The sequence below is a fragment of the Chrysoperla carnea genome, chromosome 1, assembly GCF_905475395.1.
Source record: "Chrysoperla carnea chromosome 1, inChrCarn1.1, whole genome shotgun sequence".
Classification (NCBI taxonomy): domain Eukaryota; kingdom Metazoa; phylum Arthropoda; class Insecta; order Neuroptera; family Chrysopidae; genus Chrysoperla; species Chrysoperla carnea.
This window is the reverse complement of record NC_058337.1, coordinates 24,784,580-24,804,567: the sequence shown is the minus strand read 5'-3', so window position 1 is coordinate 24,804,567 and position 19,988 is coordinate 24,784,580.

Here is a 19,988-nt window from a genome sequence, read left to right as displayed (position 1 = left end):
TACTTTTTACACTACGCAAATTTTCACATTCGACACTTGTCTTTGGTGCTGGGAAAAATCTTTAATGCGAGGATTTGATAGATGAGTATTTGTTGACAGCTATATTCAAATAAGAAGATAATTGTTGATTATTACTATGAATTGACATATTTTAATGGACATATCGATCCAGTAATTTTATTAATCCATTAGTTTAACTTTTCCTGTAAGCGGATGGTAATGATAATGATAATCAATTGATCAAAGTCCAAATCGTTCATTAGAGGTTTACTTTCTCCCTGTCCAGGACTTTTATATGTAGCTTACCGTACGGTTCTCCCACGCATGTCACGAATAATGGGTCCATTATCAAGGCGGCCATTTTTTTGGATTTGGCGGTGATATGAGTGAGTATAAAAACTCCAATACTGCACGTTTCATCTTCCCTTTTTTTTGGGTCGGTAGCGAATGATATATCGAATGATTTTATTATTAAGTATTAGCGAGTTTCCGGTTTTTGGTATGAAAACTAATTTGACTCTAAACTTGCTTCTCATAGATAACAAAGAAGCGTTTTTAATTACTTATCCTGTCAAGTCTCATTCATATTGTGACCTTTATTTTATCATATGATCCAATAATGTGTATATTCAAAATAATTATATGTATATGTAATATGTATAAATAAATCCATTGATATTGTTAAGTAGATTGAGAGAACAGTACATCCAGTGTAAGCTTAGCCATATAAAATATTAGACGTAGAAATGAAGGAATAAAATTTGAGCAGAAAGTCGGATTTGAATGCGGTTTTCGGCATTCGGTTCGTTAGAGCGTCAAGAAATTTTGTGATCTAATCCCCATAATAACGAGTTTGAACTGATTATATGACAAATTTCTCGAAAATTCCAAAAGATGAGAGGGTACCGTTGCAGCAGGTACCCCTGAGACCAAAACTGTTATGATATTCATGTTCAGCGACCCCGAAAAACTCCGCATAACGAGTTTGGACAGATTATATAACAAATTTCCCGAAAACTCTACTAGGCGACGAAGAATCGTTTACCCTGAGCAACAAGTACCTTTGAGACCAATTCTGTAACGATATTCGTGTTCAGCGACCCCAAAAAAACCACGTGTAACAATTTTGAAATCATTTTCACAACTATTAACCGAATGGTGAATTTAATATTAACCGTCAATTTAAAAAGCAATTATAAAATGCATATTAAGTATGCATATTGCATATTCTTAATTTCTTAAAAATCAGACTACGACACAAAATTTCCCGATGCTCTAACGAATCGAATGCCGTAAACCGCATTCAAATCCGACTTACTGCTCAAATTTTTCGAACTTTGATCATTTTTTGTGCATCGTTTCTTCGTCTATATATGAAAAAAGATAAAGTAAAACTATAAAGTACAATAATTTCTTCACATTTAGTTCAGGAATCAACACAGGATAACAAAACCTTATATTTCAAAAATGCAGATTAATAAAAATGAAATAATAATATGTTCAACACATATCCTTACTGTTAAAAATTTCATATACTCCACACTCTTCAAACACATTCCTTATTAAGAATCTGTGTCTAACAGTATCCAAGTCTTTGCGCTCTAAAAAGAAGTGTTCAACTGGCTTTCCGTCATCCATTCACAGTAAGCATGACGTTTCTTTCTCACTCATCCAGAGTTATTTTCTTTTCTTTCTTGTTTGAAACATCCAATTTCCCAACCTGAAGTTTACCAGCGTAATTACGTTCTCTTTATCTAATATTTCCAAAAATGGTGCTCCTGTCTTGTAATAAAACTTGGTAAAATTTATTGTTTGGAGTATATTTAAAAAAAAAAACTCGATAGTAACGTTTGAGATCGGTTCCCACCTAGGGGATTAAACGGGGTAACACACCGTTTTAGAAGTTAAAAGTTATGCGTTGAATAAAAAAAATTTCAAAAATTTTTTCGAAAACCAAACAGATTCATCCCTAATTCAAAATGGTGCTATAAGTTTGTGAAAGCACCAACTTTTTTGTTACAAAAACGTGTAAAAAATTAAAATACGCAGATTTAAGTATGCCTTAAACTTTTTATTCAACGAACAGTTTTCAAATTCATGCGGCTTGAACCAAAGTTACATTCTTCCCCTAGGGGGGAGGGCACAACTCCGTAATTATCGGATACTGCTATAAATGTAATATTACGATGTAATAAAAAATTCTATTGTTTGATCTTTTTCCTACTTCATTAGCAACACTAAACGAGAAAATTTTCTAAACATGACCCGACCAACAGCCTCTTAAATTTTCTGCTGTTTTGACATTACGGTCAAATACTACATCTGGTTATACACATAAAACAAGTTATTTGATAAAATTATATAAAATATTAATCCTCTAATCCTCTTTTAACATTTAACTCCTCTTTGTTATGTATTTATACCGCTCATAGCTCTACCACTCACAGAATAGATTTTAAATAATATTGTAAAACATAACGAACAAAGAACACAAAAAATAGAATGAATTATTAACAACTATTGTTATGAATTAATTATTTCAGGAATCTGAAACAGTAATACGAGTAAGGTTATATAAGGCCATACCATACGAGTTAATAGTCCAAGAGACAACATCATAAAATATAAAAAACTAATAAGTGTAGTGAATGGCTGCACAGTAATTAATAGGTTCGAAACGTGGGAGTATCAGTCTGCCAAGACAGATGCGAGTAAAAACGGTTGAGTATGAGAGAGAATCCAGAGTTGTAAAAAATCGTATGTTGAAAAAGCATCAAAAAGTTGCTGAAAACTAATGAAAAATCAAAACTAGGTGTAGTCATAAAAATGTTTCCAAATAATAGGGAAACATTCTTAAAACGTGAGAAACGAAAAGCAGACCGTTGGGTCAAGTAAAAAGTCCTGGATGCCTGATTTAAAAATTAAATTTTTAACTTGTTTGATAGTCCATCCGATTTTGGTACTTAAATTTGACTGAACAGACAAGTATCCAGTTGTAATGCATACTCAAAACTATACAGTGTGGCTTTTTTAAGTTGACATATGCTTGAAACTCGAAAAATAAGTTTTACCGATAAAAATACTTGAAGCAAAAAATGTTGGTTCTATAGACAGACGCACATATTACGCAGGCATTAACTTTTGTTAGAAACATTTTTCGTAAACATCACTGCTTATCCATGAGAATATGCCAATATCAGTTGTGTGTGTGACACCACATCCGTGCTATACATGACTGTGGCTATCTAAGACTGACTATCTTTCTTTACTTACATATCATGACATAAAAAAACCAACCCTTGCGTTATCAACACTGTTATTACATTGTATTTTAACAATTAACTCGATCATTTATTTGTTTTCACTTGTTTTAAATTTAAAAAAAAAACTTGCTTCTTGTTTTCTATTTTTGTTTATTTGTTGGTTAATTTATTTATTTACTTGAACTGATTTGTTTACTTATCGGGGGGAAATTTTGTTACTCCACATACAGACAGACATTTAGAAAAGACAATTATATTTTTCAGTTTGTTTACTTTTCGATTTATTTATATTTAGAGTTTGTTTACATATTTTTTATGTATTTATTATAAACAAATGAATTGGTATTTATTTAGTACTTTACTTATTTTTGTGTATGTTTTTATAATTTGAGGAATATACGTTTAATTTTTTGTAATTTGACAACCACTGTATTTTTTAATTGCAAAATACATACTATTTATATGTGTTTTATATACAGTGTGTTCATTTTAAAAGTATCCACTCTTAAAAACTTTTAACCTGATGTGATTATTGTTTTGAGTGAAAACACGTAGATTTAGATATCGAGGAGGAAGTTCAAAAATGGTACCTAGATAATTTTAGATTTCACTTTAACACCCTAACTTTGACATTTCAAATGGCACTCCCTAATTTGTGAGAGCATTCATTTGAAAGAGCATAAAATTCTCCATTCAGCCATGATAAAAAAAATGAAATCGATCGTTTGGTTCTTAAGATAGGCTACCCAAAAGATGGAAATCTTCAGTATAGTCTATCTTAAGAACCATTCGATCGATATCATTTTTTCATCATGGTTAAGGAGAGAATTGTATGCCCTTTCAAATTAGGTATTATAAGGCTGGAGTGCAATTTGAAATTTCAAAGTTGGGGTGGGTGGGGATGAAGGGTTGAATCCTAAGTTTTTAAGGTACCATTTTTGAACTTTCTCGTTCATATCTATATCGACGTGTTTCCATTCAAAACAATAAGCATACCAGGTCAAGAGTTATTAAGGATGGATAGCTTCCATCTTCTATGTATGTTTGATTTTTTTATCATGGATGACTAGAGAAATTTATGCTCTTTAAAATAGTGTATAACAAAGTAGGGGGTGCCATTATATATTTAGAGTATAAGAAGAGCATTTGCAAAACTAACATGTTTGCCTAATAATGTTTTGAGTATTCTATGTCTAAAGTATTAGGAGATCATCTGTAAAAACTAACATGTTTGCCTACTAAACTTATTAATTAAATTTATGATATTTTTTCGTTCATATTATACATGTCTAGCGTGTTTTTTTCCTAAGCGGTACATTTTTAGTCCGTGAGTATATTTGTCTCCAAACCTAGACATAATAAGCTTAAAAATGAGGGATGAATCATGGAATTTGATAAAAGATAAGGATAGGACAGAAAAAAAACTTGCTAAAGTAATAATATATAAGATGATGTATATCTGTATGATGACTTATATAGTATGTATGTACAGGATATTTGAACAATTAATTTTTTCCTCTTTTATTTTCATTTGAATCAATAATCTTTTACTACTTTTCTCAAACAGTATGCTTAGGAAATATAATCCAGTACCACACTAATGTCGTAATGAATTCATAACCGCATTAGTATCGTTAGGAATTCATGCAATAGTAACTTTTTTAATTTTCTATTTTACTCAATAAATCATGACAAAATTTAAATAACAATTATTGTTTATATTCACACTTTGCAGGCGTAGATAAAGTTTTGTACGATATACGGGTACTTTCGCATGCGTACGTTAATAATGCTGTTGTTATTCCACTTGTATTGTAAATAACAATTTTCAAAAGTAAGCATAGAATTTATTCTTACTGAATATCAGCACATATTACATATTTTGATAATAATATTTTGTCATAACAAATTTAAATATTTGACTTGAATGAACTTCTATTTTGATTTAATGTGTGGGTGTAAACCGTGACAAGAATATTTTTACATTTTGCTTTGGTCCCAAAACTTTATCATAGTGATTTATATTTGGCCTATTTTCAACCTACTCCAAATACGTAAATAAGAAACTACTCAACCTTAAATACTTAAGTACAAACAAGATAAGCATAAATTTGGCGGTAGCCGTAGAAAAGCACGTAACGAAAAATATCCCGAATGCATGCTGTGTAAACATTTATGTTAATAATGTTTTGTTGAAATAATACTAATTAATACTCCAAGCTTTTATTCGCTTATTGTAAAGCCAAAAACGCACATCTTGCGTAAAAATTTATAAAATCGTAATTTAATTAATTACATGAGGCAGATAGGTAAATATTGAATATTTTTTATTTAAAACATATATCTAATTATCTTTTACTAGCTTCAAGTTTGTAAGAATTTAATCCAATGTTTATAAATATACTAGATGACCCGATGAACTTCGTTTCACCTACAATTTATTTAATTGTAACTATTGATAAGCGATTATTAATCTTACTTTGCCTGTCGATCCAATTCATTAATAGCTATACTTTTTGTAGCTTGCCCACTAAACACAAATTTTACTACTGTTTCTTGGACAGGCCTTTGGCTTTTGGTCTGGCTGAAGCTTTCGACACATAACTCTAATAAACACCTATTCACAATACTTGAATAATAATAAATAATACTTCAATACTATTCAAATACCTATTCACAATTTTAGATTAATATGGTGGGAACGCAAATAAATACATAGTTCATAGGAAGATGTAATGTAACGCAATATTTATATGCGTTTCCACCATTTATTGCATTTAATATTTTTCTTAAATTTTCTAAAATGTTCCGCTCAACTTCCTTAATTTTTTCTTCCACACAAACTTTCATCTGACAATAATTAACACTACAAATAAATAACGAAATTGTTCCATCCGTTTAAAACGGCAATGTTACTAAAAATTGAAAATTTTGTTTGTCAATTAATGAGTACTTAATACGTCTTCTGTTTAAATTTCAAGTCAATTTTCTGTACGGTTTAGGAGCTGTACTTAAATTACGTAACGCATTTAGAACGACTTTTCAACCCCACCCTCCCTAAGTAACAGATTGTAACAAATTATTGAAACCCCCCTCCTCCTGTTTCGAACGTAATTTTTTTTTCACTTGAATTTTAGAGTATTATTGTTAAAAACCTTTTTATGGTTGAAAAAGTATTTGTGTGTGTTCAGTAATTTCTTAATACCAAAAACGGCAGCAAAGCACTACTTTCAAAATATTAAAAGCTAGCTATAGTCAAGGCAAGAGCGCGAAATTTAGTTAAATTTTTTTCTTTTTTAAATCATCAAAATTTAAAAAAAAATTTATTTTGATAATAATTACGTACAAGCGTTGAAGAACCCCCTTCCCCGTACCATAACAAATAGTAACATTATAATTTGACTCCTCCCCCCTAACTTTGTTACGTAATTTAAGTACAAAAATTAATTATTACGAGAAATTAATTATTAAAAACAGCCCTTTATAAATAGTCATATATGGAGAAACCGTAATAAATGTTGGTTTAAAGTCAATAAGTGCTTTTAAAAATGTTATCATTTGTATTAAAAAACCTTTTATCAATATTCTTCAAGTTTTCAGCTGTATAATCATACCAAAATTAAAGACTTTTTCAGTATCAATAGTTAATATATATAAATAAAACTGGGCATAAAAATGAAAAAGCAATATATTCTCAGTAGAAATTAAATGCAAAATTTAAATCATTCTAAGTGTTATAACCATAACATTACATGTGATTCACATATATCTAATGCTATACTTATAACACTTAAAATGGTGAAATACGTGCTTTTTTTGAGTAAAAATCAAAATGATACCGAAAAATTAAAATTTTATTTATCAATTGATCACCCTTTTATACTTATGTCTTTAATGAAAAATTCATATCCATTCTCTGTACGGTTTAGGGCAAATGTGCTCTTTTTTGGTAAAAACAATGACTTTGATAGTTAGTTAATTTCTCCGTGCAGAGAATCAATATGAATAAAATTAAAATTAAATTAAATTTTCAATAAATGGGTCAAACGTTTATTTGCAGATGATGTAAATGGTTGAATTGGAAATCTGCTATATTTACAACTATTTTCTATATGAACCAGTTTTTAATTTTAGTTAATTTTTTTTTTTTTTACATTATTTTTTTGAATGCATTATAATAGATTGGTCAATACTATCATCTAATTCAAACAGAACCCGATCTATACGATGAGGTAAATTCATAAAAAAACCTCTTTTAGTTTGCATGACCAAAAAATTTCGTAACTGTTTGAGCACCACTTTTTTATTTCACATATAAGGAACACATATGGATTATATTCTTAAAACAAAATAAACAAAGTATCTATGTATTTTTATTCAAACATATAAATGAATTTGCAAATATATTTATGAGCTGATAGAAAATATACAGATTGTCACTAAGCTCGACCGACACCAGCAATTATACACAGAAAAGCTCTTTACCAAATTTCGATCTGATTCCAAATTTGCGAAATATGGCTGGGGTACAAATCAAAAACAAAACGGGAGAAATCAAGAAATATGACCATTCACAATGTCAGTAAACCTGGCTAGGCATAGACTATCTTATATGGAAGGGACAATTAAAAACTATAAAATTTAATTGGACAATAAAAATCCAATACATTAGCAATTTGTTATCTTTATTTTTCGCAATTAATTATTTACTTGTCTCACTTGTTGTTCTATTACTATATATTTGTTGTATAATCAAGGAAATGAGACTCTTAAGGTCAGAATTTAAAAGTACACCTCCGATTTTTATGGGATCTTGCGCAAACTATTCGTATGAGGGTTTAGAAAAAAGTCACTTTAATCAGAAAGTATGGTGTTTACATTTACGCGTGAGCGTGCCTAGACGAGTTCGTAATAGCCAATTACAGATCTTATGTTTTGGACATTTTTTATTTTTGGGCATAATTATTTTTGTCCGGTGAAATTAAGATACAAATAATTTCAACCACAACTCACTTGCCTTGGCGCTCGTACCACCTGAATATATATAAAGGATAAATAAAAACCGTCGAAAAACTCGATTTTCATTAGCACTACACCCAAAATATGATTAAAACTTCATTATGATCTCACGGTCTTTTATAATATAAAATATGATTCTGCTGCAACTGAGTTTGTTTTTGTTTGAAAATAAAAATATGAGAGAAGTTTCATAAAAATGATTTCTATTGAAATTGATTTAAAATATGGAATCTACTTTTAAAACAAAGAACTTATTTTGTGTTGTATAGAGGTACTCAATATATAGTGACTAGATCTAGAAAATCCATGTTTATCTCTCAATACATCAAAGAATAAGCTATGGTAGATAAGATATTAAGATATCAGACAAATAACTTTAAAATAAATTCTTTTGATATAGCACGATTCATATTAAAATGTGTTTTAGAATTTTATATTGTTCATTTTTTCGATATTTATAACGCGACAAAAATTTGATCTCATACGTTCATACGTGTTTATTCTTTTTTGTCTCTAGAGTCGAGGAAATATTCGCGAATCCAATTATTATTCACAGCAACTCTAAGAAATTCTCTTTTTATGTCATCTTATTACATGGTCTGAGCTAATGTTTACAACCTCCTTTGCATTTCATATTTTAATCCATAGAGTTCAGTATTTTGGAATCGCGAATAGTTAATTCAAATTTTCAGTAAACTACATATTTCAAGCTAGAATGTCCTTAAACCCACTGTTTTACAGAATGAAATTAAATTTTTAGTAGATGTTAAGAATAGTCACATTTTAAATCATATCTTAAATTTTTGTACAGTTCTTGTCCATGTTATTAATAAGATAAACACAAAAACACTATAAATTCAGCTGTGTGGGTATAATTTGTATATGTATACATACGATGTATTGAGCTTGATTGTACAAATAGTTTACGTATACATGAGCATGTTTTTATGAACATGACTATAAAAGAAAATGCAAAATCGCTCACACAAAAATGGTAAAGAAAGCGCCGATATGAATAATTAATGCTTTTTAAGTCTTATTTTTACCTAAAAAATATCTGAAAATTTTTCGAAACTTATTTTTGTCTCAATCTTGCTGCTACCAAAGATTAAAATTGCAAATTCTCAGTTAACTATGAGTAGATAAGCTACGCCGATACGAGCGCACTTTGGGTCATTTTAACTCGTATTTTCTCATAAAAAAAGGTCCATTCTGTACTTTTTGTTCCTTTTTATGTAGCGTGTCGGCTGCATAACTTTTAATGCATATATATACTACTAATGTATTTTGTTTTCAAGTTCAACCTAGTTGAGTATACTTGTTAACTAGCTCTAATGGTTACCTGCTAATAATTTATATTGTATTCAGCTGGCTGGTACTCTTAATAAAATATACATTAGTAGCAGATATAAGCATTAAAAGTTATGCAGCCGACGTTACATAAAAAAAAAAACAAGTATCTGTGTTGTTTATTTACTATCATGCGAATATTCGATGTTTATTAGGAGCCTTTTTTGTAGGAAACAGTTAACTTCATTTAAATTTCATACTTAAAATCCTTTACCTCCATGGGCGTAAAAATTAGGAGGGTTTTAGATACTGGAAACCCCACATTCTACGCACATGCATTGATACTACTTACAAGGTAAATATGAGTTTTTTTTTGTCTAAAAAACAGTGTCACCACACCATATTTCATCAAAATCGCGCTATCCGTTCTAAAGTTATATGTGGTAGAGCTTTTTAAAGACATTTCAGGGACACACTGTTTATATCTGTAAACCACGGATATAGTACCTACATATTACATAATACTCCGTGCTGCAAATACCGTATAATACTATATCCGTACATAATACTATATCCGTTCTGATAAATAATCAAATAAGAAATGATCTTTGTCAAACAAATTATCTTTGTCAATTATAAATATTTTTAAATTGAAAATCCCAGTAAGTATTTGACCTACAAAAAAATTATCTGATGGTAAATTTTAGAAAAATTTATTTTTCAAAGCTTTATATAAATTTAAAAAATTTTAATTTTATTCTAAACCGCGTAATTCCACACTTTTTTTACTTTCCACATAGTTTATTTGCTACGTCCGATCGCACGATAGAATTGAGTCCTCATATAACTCCACCAAACACTCTTTTAAATGGTAAAAAAATACTAAAACCACACAAGAAAGAAAGCTTTTTAAAACCTGGACCCGACAAATATAAAATTTTGCCCCAATGTTAAAGTTGATGATTATCTGCCTTTTTTCTTACTTTTATAAGCAGATAATCTACTCTCGGACGCTGTAAATTTTTTTACAACATTCAAAAAAGTGAGATGTTTGTAGTCCGCTTTATTAAATATGAGACAAAAATCGACAGTGTTAGAAAGTTGATTCTATTCTCATTAGTATAAGAACAAAAGAAAAGTAATTAGTGTAAGAACAAAAGATTCGCCAATTTGAAACTGGAACTACAATTCAAAAATTTGTAGTAATCCTTAAAAATCCATAAGGATTATCAAATAAGTCAAAATAAAAAATGTGCGATAACTTTATACCTATAACTAAACTTTATATCTAAACGATAACTTTATATCTAAAATCTAAATATATACATTTTTTAGTTTCATTTTTCCGGATGAAAACAATCAATTTTGTCAACATCAATGTTATTTTTCAATGCCTCTCTTATGTATTATGGCAACATAATTGAAATGGATGGTTTATAATAATATATAGATTTATAATAATTAATTTTCATCACCACATAAAGCCGGTAATTCTCATACACATATTATCTTGGTTAATTAATTTTGAAAATGATGTGTACATACATCATTCATAAAATCCAAATTTTCATAAAGGTTTTTCATTTGCCTGGTTAAAATTCCTCTGGTTGAAATAAGCCTACGCACTCGACCACTCGTACGTAATTCTTTATTTACTATAATTTAAAGTAATAATATATACTTCATTAATTATTTAATCCAAATCTACATGCAGAAATGTTTTGTATGTTTTGTAGCTATGTGTTAACTCGAACTATAAACCAGATTAGATTATAGTATAATTCATGTATTAGATATTAAGGCTGTTCTATATTTACAAATAAACATTCTTTGATTGGCGTGAAACTTTTCACTATAAAGAATCCTTTTAAATGTTGGTTGGTGGAAAAAAAGTAATTTATAAAGAAAAGCGATTTTCCAGATAAAAATGGTTAAAGTTACAATTGAATTTCAAGCACTGTGGCTATACTCTTTGTATAGTCCCAGTAAAATTTTTCTCTGATCATTTTAATGTGAGGGTATTTTTACCTGCTTGGGGACTTTAGAAATGTTTCTTATTCCACTGTACCAGGCTTGGGAAAATTCACAAGATTTTCGAAAAATGCTCAGTACCCAGAGCAAGTAGAATATAAATACCTATAATATATCCAAATTTCAAATCGATAGAGTAAATAGTATAATCGCTGTTTTTGAAATTCAATTGTAACTATAACCATTCTTATATAGAAAATCACTTTTCTTTATAAATTTTCTTCCACCAATGATTTTAGGAGGATTCATAAACAAATTATAAAGTGTCATGCCAATCAATCATGCAACAAATTTAAAAATTTATATAAATGCTGCTCTTAGTCAGCACAGAAGATGCTATAAAGAGAACCGCGTTGATTAAATTCGTTGTGTGCGTAGTCGTGGTAGGCACAATAAATACGATGCTAGCGCTTCCAGTGAAAAATTTTAGCGTTAAAGGAGGCTGTTATGACTAATTTGCAATTCTTTACATGTTAATATTTATAGAAAATGTCAAATTAAAATTATTTAAAAACACTATGTAATTAAACTTAATGCATTAAAAATTGTGAAAATAAGAAATCAAATTGCACAAATATTATTTTTCAAATGTAAATTATCACAATTAATTATTTAAATTTGTGAGACAATGATATTAAATTTTCAATGTAATCATAAATACAATCCATAGAATTTTATATGCATCCATACAATTCTATAATTAAAGTAGTGTATCGTTACCATGGAAACGCCTACAAAAAAAACTCACGCACGGTGCGAATACGGGGTCCAGTAAATTTTCAATTGCTTCTTCAACTAAAAATTGATGACTACCCGTCCTTTTTATTATCGCCCTAAGAAGGAGCATACTTTACTATAATAATACAAGTTTTTACATATCTTTCCAGCATTCTCGGAGTTATAAAAGAGAAAACGGATCCTATCTTCCAGTCTATGTTAAAAAAATAGTTGAAACTATGACAAAACATTTTCTTGGGAAAAAGAAACACATTTATTTCTATTTGAGATAAAAACTGGTTCTGGGCTCAAGCAAATTTGCCCAAGAATATTTTTAAAATGTAAATATTCTTGATAATAAAAAAATTCCTTGCTGGAAAAAATATTTTTTTAATGCGTAATTGAAATTAAAGTGATAAGTATTTTACCTTTATAACAAGATTATGTGCTTTTCATTTGATCACAATAGTACCAATTTTTCAATTAATGATTTTGTACGATGGGTGGTACAAAGATTAGCCCTTTACGTGCTATAATCTATAATTCTAGAATAAGAATAGATTAAAAAGATAATGCTTTTATCAACTATATTAGGTAAATTTCACCAGATGATTATAAATTGAATAGAATAGTCTAGATAAGGTAAAAGTACATTATTACGGGATAGTACGTAAATGTGGAACTTTTTTATTTTAATTAAAAAATAAGAAACACTACTTACATTTTTAACTTTAAGCCATAACACACTCTCTGAAACTAAAATATGAACAAATCAAATCAATTAAAGGTCCGAAAAACTCGGCTATCAGTTCGCACATGGATTTATTATAAATATACTGTTGGTGAACGTTAGGTTGGACAAGTAGTACATTGTTAAAAAGTGTTTATGATTACTGATAAGTTTATTATATTTAAATATGTTACATTATGCATTGAAATGAATAAATAAATGGTTTAAAGCTTTTTCAAATTATTTCAATTGATTATTTCTAGTGATAGTCATTCATTGCAATCTATTCATAATCAATTGGCGTTATAATTATTAAAATATTTTATACCAATAGAAGCAGTAAACTCCATAGATTGTTGTGAGGTAATTGCGGTACATGTCTTTTTGGAACTATGTTCTTTATCACACGTTATAATTTGTTTACTGGTTAGGAGTTAAAACCAAAAAATGTGCAACAATTTAAAACGATCCCAAAACCCGACGATGTTACCTAGGAAACTAATAATTAATAAATGGATTCAGCTTGCCATGAATTTTGAGAATATTCGCTCCGAGCGTGAATTTCGTTTCCATGACAACGATACACTACTTTAATTATAGAATTAATGGATGCATATATAATTGTGTGGATTGCATTGAAAACTTACATTTAAAATTTAATATTCTTGTTTCACAAATTTAAATAAATAATTACGATAATTAACATTTGAAAAATAATATTTGTACAATTTGATTTCTTATTTTCACAATTTTTAATGCATTAAGTTTAATTAATTAGTGTTTTTCAATCATTTTAATTTGACAGTTTCTATATCATTAACATGTAAATAATTGCAAATTAGTCATAACAGCCCACTTTATCTCCAAAATTTTTCACTTAAAGCGCTGGCATCGATTTTATTATCCCCACCATGACTACGCACACAACGAATTTTGAAAATAATTAACAATATATCAATTTATTACATTTTTTGTCCAAAATTTATAAATTTAATTTATTTATTTTTCATTCAAAAATGAGTTGAGTTGTGAGTTATCAGAAGAAGAAAACATAATAGAGATAATTTAAATTAAGAACAAGGAAATGTTATGTCATATTAAATATCTAGCTTAAACAAATTATGGGTAATGTACGCACATATTTAAAACAAGTACTTGACTTAAATTAATACTTTAAATTAAACCTAAAATTACCAATACGCAGAAATGCAAAAAGTATCGAGAGAAAAAAACTGAAAAATAATTAAAAGAAACTAATTACACTAAACCAAGGTAGTGACCACAAAACTAATATTTATAATTAATTACTCACACAGTTATTTGTATTTTCAAATAATTTTTATCTTGTTGTGTATTTTTCATTTTTTGGAATTGTGTTATATTTATAGCAAATCGACTACAAGTCACACTGAATATTTTAAAAAATAGACAGAAGAAAAAAGCACAAACAGATCTTACATAATTGAACATGTACATAATCAATCATTCAAACCAGCAAAAAAATCAAAGCAAATCTGAGTAAAAAAGTAAGCGCTACATTTATAATATACGAAGATACGATATAAACATAGTTCCAGCCGAGTGCCCCACGACACTTCTCGTTTTTAATTTGTATAATTAATTTTAAAATACTTACTTTTTATGAGAAATTAGTTTGTTTCTAACTCCTGAAATAACAAGCAGAGTTACATTAGATAAAAATATCTTTTTAATTAAGATGAGTATATGTATATATAGGAATTAGTTTCAAAGCCAAGTTATATCACGGAATTAGAGACAAACTCGGAAAACAGAAAATTAAAATTAAATACTATAAAAAACGCTTCAAAGTGCGTTATTCCTAAACATCCCGTTAAATGATACATTTACCCCAATTCATTCTCTATCTAAATAATGTTAAAATATTAAATATTGCAATTTTAATTAAAATACTACTATATGCATCGCATCATATGGACGTCATAGTATCTGCAATGATAAACTAATGCCTTAGGCTTCTGAGCCACAGCTGTTCTACAATGTTTAAATATTTATCAAACAAAATTGTCTTTAGATTGCTTCATTTATGATTTTTTTTTTCATTATTAATGTTTTTAAATAAGTCACAAATTCATTATTCAAATTGAAGAAACTAATTTTTCTGGCTTATTTCCATAATCATTCTTTTGCATAAAATATTATAACACTAAGGTCTACAGCAAAGACTCTTTTTGATAACTCACATAATTGAAATTTGAGTTATCAAAAAGAAGAGAGAAGTAATTGTCAACTTCATTTTCCCCTATGAAAGTTGTCATAGACAAGGACTTCTGAATAATCCTGTTGTCTGACCATACAAAATAGGAGTGTTGAACGATCGATGTCTTGTTAGTATCCGACTAAACGATTTTTGTATTTGTTTATTCAATTATCTTTTCATTTGCATTTACCCTTGCAAGAGAGATATCAGGGCCTGGAAAATTTTCGTAAAGGAAATGCCTATTTGTTATTAAAAAAATTTTATTTTTGACAAAATAGTGCATTTAATAAGCCGGAAAATATCATCAAATGTGGAAAAGTACCAGAAATCGTCTCTTGAGGAGCTTTTAGGTTCGCTGTTCACGAATACAAGATCAAAAAGCAACTAAGAATGGTTGCAACCCCATTAAAACTACCCCTAATGTCAATGATAAAAATATTTAGAAAATTCTGAATTTCACCTTAGAAATAGTCTCTCTGTGGTTTTTCGGAGTCGCTGATCATGAATTTTAGGTAAAAAAGCAACTACATGTCGTTCTATCCTCATTGAAACCACCCCTAGGAGTGATAGAGAAAAAATGTTAAATTTAAAATTTCTCTTCGAATATTGTATACAACCGTATTCAGTTGCTTTTTAACTTTGAATCCATGATCAGCGACCTCGAAAACCTTCGGGAGACGATTTTCGAGGTGGAATTGTGATTTGTTTTCACTGTTACTATTTGGAGTGCTTTGAGGTTGGGAAAACTACCCTAATTTTTTCAGTTTTCTCTGTAATGCCGCGGTTAGTGCGGTTGAATGTTCCTGAAGGTCTAAGGATCACGTACACAACAAATTTTTGAAATCGGAGCTGTTCCACCACTTTTCCACATTTTCCGGCTTATTAAATGCACTAAAACTCTTTCTAATTGGAATATATTATGAAATGGCATACTCTATGATACAAATTACATGTTAAAGTAAATCAAACATCTAAAAATATGGTAATTTTTGTCAAACTAAAAAAACAATTAATATAAAAAACAATATAATAATAATTAATATAAACCAATTTATTTAAATAGCTAGCTGTGAACTATCCGCTTCACATTCACTTCATACCGTCACTTACCCTCCTTTTGTTCACAATTCCGTTTAACCTCTAAAATTATCAGTGTTTGTATCCTATATTATGCATGTATCATACATAAAAACCTTCCTCTTGAATCACTCTATCTATTAGAATCCGCATCAAAATCCTTTGAGTAGTTTTAAAATCTGAGCATACATAAGGATATAGTCACAGACAGCGGAAAGCGACTTTGTTTTATACTATGTATTGATACTGAATAATAAAATAAAAAACAATTAAATACGATCAACCAGACTTTTCCGACGTTTATAAGCCCAAAACACTTCCTTATAAACCCTTACCTTTTTGTAAATTTCAAAGTTTTTTATATATTTTTCCTTGAACATTTTGTAAAAAGAGTTATTTTCGTTATTTCTATATACAATAAATTTATTTGTAATCTTGAAAATTACATTAGATTTACTATAATATGTGTATTGGGGATATCTATACTAAAATTTGAAAATAATAACTTTATATACATAGGTATATAAATCACTAATGGAAAATTAGTACGTGGAAAATTTTGTTAAACATATAACTTCCGTAGTTTTTTGGGTTTATACTTAGTTTACCGATAAATTAGAAATACATAATGGTTTGCTAAAGTAATGCTTAAAAAAATAAACTAACCAACAGAAACGTTTGATATTGTAAATTATATTAAACCTGGGGAAAAGTTGAAAGTTTTTTTTTGTTTCGCGCTTAAAAGTACTTGAAAAAGCGGTACCAGGGTCATTTTTATAGTAAATTTTGGTTATTGACTAAGTATCCGTTTTATTTCCATATCAAAAGAAAATATTTGTAGCTTTATATAATCGAAAAAGAATGCTTTTAAATACCTAATAAGTCATGCCTATCTCATTTTTTGTACATCAAATTGATAAACTTTGAGAATTTGTTTAATAAAATTTATTTTTGGTATTAAGCGATGCGTCCGTCCATTTTATTATACAATCCACAAGTGAAATTTACAAAATTTAAAAAATCCCCGACAAATGCGATTAATTCCTTGTAAACCGATTTTTGGAAACATAGCTATAAAATATTCTCAATCATGTCGGTCCGTTTAGGGGCTACGATGCCACTGAGAAACACACAGACGCACAGATAAACACTTGAAACTTATAACACTCCTTCTTACGAACGAATATCAAAGTGATGGTCAAGGACATCAGGTGAAATGAAAAGGATACTTAGAGAACTTTTTTTGGGACAAATTTTTGGAAATATTTTAATTGAAATATTTGAGTTAACTTTGTTCTTTTGAGTTATTGTTTTGAATTTCTTAATTATTTTACCATTTCACTTTTCGAAATGAATTGACCCAGGTTTATTTGACCATTCATTTCCACAGTAATTATCTATGTGTTAAAATTATATGGCATGCCTTTTTCCAACTGAATTTGAAGATCACCGCCAGTTTTTTATTTTTTACGGGTACCGAACCCTAAACGCACTTGAAATATAGCTAAGGACACTCTCCGTTAAATTACCTTTCAAATAAAATCAAAAAAATTAAAAACTATTCATCCGTTTAGGAGCTCCGATGCCATAGACAGACACGTTTTTTAGTTCGGGGGTTAAAAAACCGTTCTTAATAACTCTTGCTGATAATGTAGAAAATTTTTTGATAGTTTAGAATAGTTAACTCTACAGATTTTGTTTATAAATTTTGTTAAAATATGGCGAAATAGTTGAAAAGGACATTAAAATTATTCGATCTAAAAAGTAAAAATTTGTATTCCTACATTGTTAATTTTACGTAGTATTTATGTAATAAAAATATAATAAAATTGAATATTTTATGGAAAATATTATTAACGCTTGAGGTTTTGCAAATCTTACTTCTTATAACAGTACCTATCTGTTTCTTTGGATAAAATTATGTATTATTTGTAACAAAAACTCTAAAAAGTTTTAGAACCAGTATTGTGGAAATAATTTAACCATACGACAACCATTGAATTGAAATAGATCTAAGATAACAGGTTTAGAATAGGTTTCAGCAGGTGTTCAATAAATAGATGGATATTGAGAAACAATAGTAATTTTTTTTAAATAGTATAGTTTTCCATAGACCACTGCTGTTTTTATAAGCCTGCATATCCCAGCAATATTAACGTCATTTCAGATTTTCCAAATATTGAAAATAATACCAACACAAATATTTATTTATACACTATGTTTGTGTGTTTAGAAAACTGAATATATAGACACAGAATTTATTATTTGCTTTCGTTACTTCAAAAAAATTATATATCCGTGCAAATATGAACCGCAAATCCACATATGTGTAATTGAATTTAATGCACAATACATATAGTACTGTTAAAGATGTTACAAACAAAGGAAAATGAAAGAAACCGCTCGCATTTGGCTAAAACCTCAAGGAATGTGTTTTTAGGAGTCAAATATCATTAGTAAGGCATGAGTTAGTGGGGCAAATGTTTCTATTATTTAATAAACAATAAATTGTTAATTCAATGGAACGATTAATGTTAAGCTTGACTTACAAAATTGATAAATAGGCAACTTGAAATACGTATACGTTATACATGTATAATAGTTTTCGATTATTTGACAAACACTTAACATTTACGCCATACAAGTTGTTTAATTACTAATTTTTTAAGTGAACTATATTAACATTGATCGTTTTATTGAATTAACAATTTATTTTTTATTAACATATAGAAACATTTGCGCCACTAACTCATGCGTTACTAATGATATTTTACACCTAAGAAACACATTCTCTGAGGTTTTAGCAAATTGCGAGCGGTATCTTTCATTTATCTTTATTAGCCGATTTGTGTAACATATTTTACTGTACTAATATACCTACACATTCTCTCTAATCTGTTATACATTTCAAATAAAATATATCAATTTTGTAGTTATGAAATAGAATGACTCTTTAGATCTATTGAAATTTTTCTAAGAAATCTTTTTTACTTGTTGAAAACACATTTTATTTCTATAAATTTAAAAAGAAATTGACAATACTGCAATTCTTTACAATGTATATCTGACATGAACAAATTGAAACCCGTTGCTTAGAAATTTCTTAAAATTAACCTATGGTTTCGAAGGATTTTGTTTATAATTTTGGATTTTTATAAATAGCTTTTTTCCTTTTATAACACAGTTTAATTAACTTAAGTTGTAGCTAGAAATGTCAATGTAAACCTCATAAGAAAGCCGGTCAATGTATACAGTATACCTACAGTGGTTTATCGGGAATAACATAAAACAAGCGAATGCAAGATTTATTTAGCAACCAGGTATGTACTCTCTGCAAAATTAAACAAATGAATTTCTCATAAAACCAGTGAAAACAAACCATTGGCTGAGTTAACTGTTGAAAAACTATGTTTAAACAGTGTTGATGACTCAATTGTTTGTTTTTTTTACTCCACGTAAGTAAAGAAAGATATATAGTCACTCTGAGTTAGTCGTATATATATAACGACATACTATATAATCTTCTGGGCCAAATTAGCTCCCTGACGGGTAAACAGTGATGTTTACGAAAAAAAGTTTCATTCAAAAGTTGTTTATTTTAATATAAGAAACATTTTTTACT